This window comes from Cebus imitator, unplaced genomic scaffold (assembly GCF_001604975.1).
Source record: "Cebus imitator isolate Cc_AM_T3 unplaced genomic scaffold, Cebus_imitator-1.0 Scaffold326, whole genome shotgun sequence".
NCBI lineage: Eukaryota > Metazoa > Chordata > Mammalia > Primates > Cebidae > Cebus > Cebus imitator.
This window is the reverse complement of record NW_016107641.1, coordinates 2,068,544-2,074,543: the sequence shown is the minus strand read 5'-3', so window position 1 is coordinate 2,074,543 and position 6,000 is coordinate 2,068,544. Positions and strand designations below refer to the sequence as shown.

The window sequence follows — 6,000 nt, the reverse complement described above, 5'->3', positions numbered from 1 at the left end:
GAGCAAGTTGTGGAAGGTTTGTGAAAAATGCATATTGTAAAAGAAATTCTGTGTGTGAACATATTGGCTAAGTTAAAGGGGTATTATTCAGTTTTTTCATAAATTGAACATTGGAATAAAAACATAACAGGTTTTTCTTAAAGCAGTGATCTCTTTAACAAAAATTTGTAAAGGGTTATAAAAGATTTATGAGACTTATCTTATGGTCAGACATTAAAACTGGATAGATTTGTCTATTAGGTTTTATTAAGAATTTGGTTTAACATCAGTAATGCACTAATGCCATGGTGAAATTTGGCTTATTTGGTATAAAAATCATACAGAAAGCGCTGCCAAATATAAAATGGTATTTGGCTTTCTTTGGGCTGTATTTTTATAATATGTTATTGGTATGTGTTCCAAAATTATGAGAAACTCCTGTAATTCTTATATGACTTAGGGTATATTGTTAATAATTATAATTATGAAAAGTCTTTGTATGCACAGAAGTAACCAAAATTCCTAGTCAATTGTGACTTTAATAGTGACTATCCTAAGACTTATGGTTATCCACAGACAATTGTTATCTTCTATTGATCGTCTTCAAAAGGTGGTTTATAATCAACTGTAGAACTTTGACAGGTGTTCTTAAATGCAGGTTTCTGATAACTCTGGAGATTGTGACATTAGAATAGAGGAAAAAATGTTCAGGACTCTCATGAAGAGCTGAAATATTCATGACTATCAAGCAGAACAGGAGTCAACTGCATGGAGTAAACTAATAGAAGCCTGAAGTAACCTTTTCAACATTTTGCTTAAAATGTCGCTGATCATTTGTTTTGTTTTTTACAATCAAGAAAATTTTTTTAAATACTCATTTTCATCCTGTAAGACTTTTCTTTTATTTACAACTTGTAGCAACTGAGTAAAGTGTAAGCTTGTAAATGAAATTTGAAGCATATTTCTCTCAACTTGTTTTCTCCAGAATTCATAAACTATTTGTAAGCATTCGTATGGCAACATAGTTGCTTACGTGCAATAAGAATCTGTTATCTTTTACAACAGGACACAACTGGAGGAACCAGTTATTTTACCAAGGCTTTGGGCAGAATGGCATGCTTTCAAATATAAACAAACTGCTTTAAGGAATCAAATTTGACTTACAGAGACAACAAAAGCCCCTTGGGAAAACTGGCCTCCTGCCTTGTCTACACAGTCCCTGTACAGGGTTCTCTGTTGTGTGATAAGCAAAGAATGCAACTTTCTGGCAGGCCCAGGAGCCCCAATATCTTGGGACCAAAGAAGGGGAGGAATTTACCCAATTTATAGGTATTTGATGGCACCAACCCATGGCTGGTCTGAGCTTTAAAAAAAGTCTTATCTAAAAGTCCTTATAGAGCAAAGCTTCATCAAAGCCAATTAAAAAAAACAACAATAACAACAACAAAAACAAAAAACCTATGTGAAAAATAATTATTTTTGCTGCACTTTTTACAAATAATCAGGCCAATTATAAAACTAAAGATTACTTTGGAAGCAAATCAGTCTATGATTTGTCTTTAGTAAAAATGGGAGGCTGAAGAGAGAAAAAAATTATGTTTTAACTATGGTACACCTGTTATTAGATTCAGACTCATCAGTTATTTTTAAGGGGTTTTTTCCCCTTTCAATTTAGACTCACCCTATTTACTACTGTCAACTAACCAGTGGTCTCTGCTGCTGCTCAGAAAAAAATAACAGAAATGGGTAATGTAAAAATCTGGATCAATATTCTAATTCTGGGCACACAATGGAACATACAGCATGTACAGCAACTTCATATCAGCTTGGTTCCAATAGTTGCCCAGTTCATGGAAAGCCTTCTAATTTAGTTTACTTGGGATAATTTTACTTATTTTGCTTTACTGTTGCGGAATATATTGCTGTTTGTACTCTTTGTGTGGGAGTACAGAATAAGTTTACTCAATGTTTTCTTAAATTGAATACTTATTAATCTTCCAGATACCACTTTTGTCCTCAAGAGTTATAAATGGCCCTCAACATAGTGAGGCCTTCTGACTGAGATACTCTCTATCCTGAATACAAGAGACCATAATAGTTAGGTAGGAATAGCATAGCCCTTATTCAGCCTGAAGAAGTTGCAGAAGATGCATCTTCCTTCCTCTACTACCCTTCGGATTAGGGGTGCCCTTGTAAAAGGGAAGAGGGAAATATGTCAGAGACATTTGAACCAGAGTGACTCCATGTTGAATTGGGGCTGGGTAAAATAACACTGAGACCTACTGGGCTGTATTCCCAAGAGGGCAGGCATTCTAAGTCACAGGATGAGATAGGAGGTTGGCACAAGATACAGGTCGCGAAGACCTTGCTGAATAAAGAAGTTTTAGTAAAAAAGCTGGCCAAAACCCACCAAAACCAAGACGGCAATGAAAATGACCTCTGGTCATCCTCACTGTTCCTTATATGCTAATTATAATGCATTAGCATGCTAAGAGACAGTCCTATCAGTGCCATGACAGTTTACAAATGCCATGATAATGTCAGTAAATTACCCTATATGGTTTAAATGCGGGAAGAACCCTCAGTTCTGGGAATTATCCCCCCCTTTCCTAGAACACTCATGAATAATCCACTCCTTGTTTAACATATAATCAAGAAATAACTGTAAGTATTCTCAGTCAAGCAGCCCAAGCTACTGTTCCACCTATGGAGTAGCCATTCTTTATTCCTTTACTCTGGTAATAAACTTGCTTTCACTTTATGGACTTGCCCTGAATTCTTTCTTGCTCAAGGTCCAAGAACTCTGTCTTGGTGTCTGAATCGGGAACCCTTTCGGTTAACAGTTCACAATGGATGGTTTTTATACATTAATTGCTTTTAAGACTGCTTGTTCATTTATTCAACATACATTTAAGTTTTTCTAGTGGTTTTCAACATAACTCTAAATAGTATGCTTTTACCTCTTTTTTGACCTATGATTTTTACAAAATATTTATTGTGCTTCCAATGCATCTAATTTTTTTCATGAGTTTTTCCACATTTATGAGGAATATGGTCATATTCATCCACTCTATCTCTTACCGTGTTCAGCCGCGCCAGATGACAGGAGAGGTCACAGCCTGGCGACCAAAAGGTGCCGCTAACTCCCCTGCCCCAGCTGACTTTCTCTTCAGGGCTCAAGGTTAATTGTGAGAATTTACGTCCGCACGGCACACTCGCAACCCCCTCTACCTGGAAATATGCCTTAAGTTTCATAACTGTCTTACTAGCGAGGTATTTTCGCTGGGAGAGAGGCGGCCTCCGCAAAGCGCCCAGTGGGCCAGCAGCTGAGATAACTTTTCCGGCTTGCGAGCACGCAGGTACAAAGGCCCTTCCCTCCAACCACGTGGTCTCGCCCGTGCATAAAAACAAACGCTGAACCCAGCGCATGCGCCACAGGCCTTCTGCGCGAGCCCGAGTCGGAGTCGCTGTTGGGGGCGGCGTCTATGGCGGGCTGAGGGCGCAGGCGCCGTGGCCCGCCGAGCTGGGTTCCAAGGCGGCTGGTGGCTGCAGCGTCTCCGTTTCCGTGTGGGCGACCGCGCGGCCCTGGGTGAGTGTTCTGGCGGCCCGGCCTCGGGCTGGGGGTGTTGGGGCCGTCTCAGGCTCCTCGGGCGGCCGCGACCCCATGCCTTGGTCTCGCCGCGCTGATTGAGCCTGTCCGCGAGGGCAGACCGTAGCGGGTCTTAAAGCCTCGAGCTCCGCTTCCGGCCGCTTCACCTGCGACCGGAAGTAGCGCGGCTGAGCTCTCACCTGAGAAGGCCGGAGTCCCTGGCTGGCCAGCGACCTGGCAGCTTCTCCTACTTTGTATAACACCCCTGTGCGCAGGATCGGCTGGGTCCTGTTTGCTCTCGATTAAAATACTGGAGCTGTTATTTTAAAGAGAGTCGGGCTAGATGTACGTCCGACGTTTTGGGCATTGATAGAGTCCAGTTAGAGTTTGGGCGGATGAGGCAGGCCGCCTGTAAAGCTGCTGTTACGTGACTTCACTTGGCGTCTTCACTGCTGTCATCTTGTGACAGGCTGCCCTCGCTTTTCTCCTCAACTTTTCCCATCATCTTGCTGCTCCGCCTGCTCCAGTCCATTATGTGCACAGTTGTTCAAGTGGTCTCAGGCATAAAGTAGGTCATGCCATCATCACCCTACTTAGCAGTTTTCGGAGTCATTCCATTGCACGGGGAGTGGAATCCATGCTCGTGTTTTCCCAGGCCTTGTGTGATCTGGCCCTTGCCTGTCGCGTCTCAACTGTGCCTGCGTCCGACCAACTCTCCAAACCAGACCCAGTTCGCCTCTGGCTGTGGGAGCCCCAGTGCTGGAGGGAGGACGGTGGATACTGTTGTCCCAGATGATTAAGCTTTAGAAGATACTCTGCAAGACTTAGGAACGGAGCCCTTCTTGCCCCTTCTTAACTCAAGTAAATTCTCTTTGTCAAAGTAAAAAATTCTCTCTGTGTTCCAGCCTTCTTGCATTGTCATAATAAATGCACCAGCTCTTTCTAGTCTTAAAAGTTACACACCAGTTGTTGAGACGCCGAGGTGGGTGGATCACCTGAGTTCAGGAGTCGAGACCAGCCTGACCAACATGGAGAAACCCCGTCTCTACCAAATACAAAAAAATTAGTCAGGCATGGTGGCACATGCCTGTAACCCCAGCTACTCGGGAGGCTGAGGCAGGAGAATCACTTGAACCCGGGAGGTGGAGGTTCCTGTGAACTGAGATTGTGCCATTGCACTCCAGCCTTGGCAACAGGAGTGAAACTCTTGTCTCAAAAAAAAAAAAAAAAAAAGAAAATCACACCTTCCCTCACAAAACATTCACTTTACGTTCGACGTGATTGACTCCTGACTCAGATGTCACTTTATTGGAGAGATCTCCTTGACCCCACACCTACCTCCACAATTTCAATTAGGTTTCTCTTATTTTGTCAGAAAGCCTTGAACTTTCCTCTTAACAGCAGTCACCACAATTATATTTGTATGTATACACACACACACACACACACACGCACACGCACATGCAGTTTTAAAATGTCTGTCTTTCCCAAGAGACTCTAAGCTCTATGGAGACAGGAATTAGTTAACCTAGTACATTGCCTGGTGTAATTGACTGTCAGTAACTATTTGTTAGATGTATGATGTATGACTTCTGAAATGCTTTAACCTGATAAGAGCCTTCTGATTTCCAACTCTCACTCCCAGAAGACTTGGATTTTTGGCCATTGCCAGACACTAAGTAGCTTCTAATCCCTTTCTCCCATTTCCAGGCACCTTCTGGGTTTTTTTTTTTTTAAATCTTGCCCAGCTTGGACCCTGAAGTCAGTTACTTCAGCTACACTTCTCAGCATCTTCAACCCCATGACACTTGTACTCTATCACTTCTACTCTGAAAACCCTCAATAGTGCCGTTTCCCCCAGGACTGCTAGTTACTGAAAGAGGAGATTGTACAGCCCCGGAGTTTGTTGGCAATCCATGGCTTTGTGGGGCGGGGAGATCCTCAGGTAGGTCCTCCACAGTGATCATCAGCGTTTGTTCTCTGTGAGCTCCCTTTTCTCTTGTACAGGACATTTATTTTAGACTCTTAGTCTTCAGCCCCTGTCCCAACTTTGTCTCGTGACTCAGGAACTGCCCAACTTGCTACTTTGTGGGATATTTTGTCTGTGATCCACTTCAGCTTCCCTCTCCACCTGCAAATTTAGATCTATCAGGAGTCCTCCTCCTGCCAGAGTCTGAGAAAGATGTGTTGTGCCTCTTGTTCATTTCTGTTCGGGACCTTCCCCCTCTGCTGTCTCTTCTGGCACACCTTTCTGTGTGGGTTATCTCCTCTCTCTCACTCTAGCCATTATATGCTCGCTCTAGTTTTTCTTGCCCTAGTTCTCTACCCACCCCATTATTACTTTTATCACTCTAGCTGTCTCCCTGTCACAGGCAAGCTCTTTAAAGAACAGGCAACTCCCTTGTGGCCTCCATTTCCTCATACACTCATTT

General features: G+C 43.0%; 1 protein-coding gene across 4 annotated transcripts in view; it reads left to right on the top strand.

The window, feature by feature from the left end:
• The first annotated feature begins 3,410 nt into the window (after positions 1-3,410).
• Positions 3,411-6,000, top strand: part of ERCC6 (ERCC excision repair 6, chromatin remodeling factor) — an 89,210-nt gene continuing 86,620 nt past the window's right edge. For 2 of the 4 annotated variants that reach the window (XM_017504685.2, XM_017504688.2), the window contains exon 1: positions 3,411-3,568. The gene's annotated coding sequence lies outside the window, so the exon portion shown is untranslated. Of the gene's footprint in view, positions 3,569-4,804; positions 5,514-6,000 lie in introns of those variants that run through there. The other 2 variants (XM_017504687.2, XM_017504686.2) reach the window with 2 other exon arrangements.